Genomic DNA, 326 nt, shown 5'->3' with positions numbered 1-326 from the left:
TTAGAATCCCCCCTGGGAGACTTTATACGTTGCAGCGTGGGATTCACATCATTTTCCGAACCCTCCAAGATGCTTTTCCAAACTGAGGGTGTTCAATCCAGCCCCTCCTGGGGGGCCTGCACCCGCCAGCGTCATCCCCCCCACCCCAAAAATGGTTCTCGGGGACAGAGAAAGCTGCGAGAGCTTCTCCAGCCAGAGGGGTGAGGGTGGCTGGGACCCGGGGACGCTGTCCCTGTCCCCTGTGTCTCCCTGGAGCTTGGGGACGGGGCCGCCTTGCCCGAGGCTTCACCGCGGACGGTGTGATTTCACCGTATGGAGCCTGCCCA

At 61.7% G+C, this 326-nt stretch overlaps 1 protein-coding gene across 1 annotated transcript in view; it reads left to right on the top strand.

Annotated features, from left to right (window-relative positions):
* Window positions 1–326, top strand: part of RAVER1 (ribonucleoprotein, PTB-binding 1) — a gene marked incomplete at both ends in the record, with an annotated part of 3506 nt that overhangs the window by 359 nt on the left and 2821 nt on the right. The window lies entirely within an intron of this gene.

Source organism: Fulmarus glacialis, unplaced genomic scaffold (assembly GCF_000690835.1).
Source record: "Fulmarus glacialis isolate BGI_N327 unplaced genomic scaffold, ASM69083v1 scaffold14064, whole genome shotgun sequence".
Taxonomy (NCBI): Eukaryota; Metazoa; Chordata; class Aves; order Procellariiformes; family Procellariidae; genus Fulmarus; species Fulmarus glacialis.
Note: the sequence above shows the minus strand (reverse complement) of the source record. Positions and strands in the feature narration are given on the sequence as shown.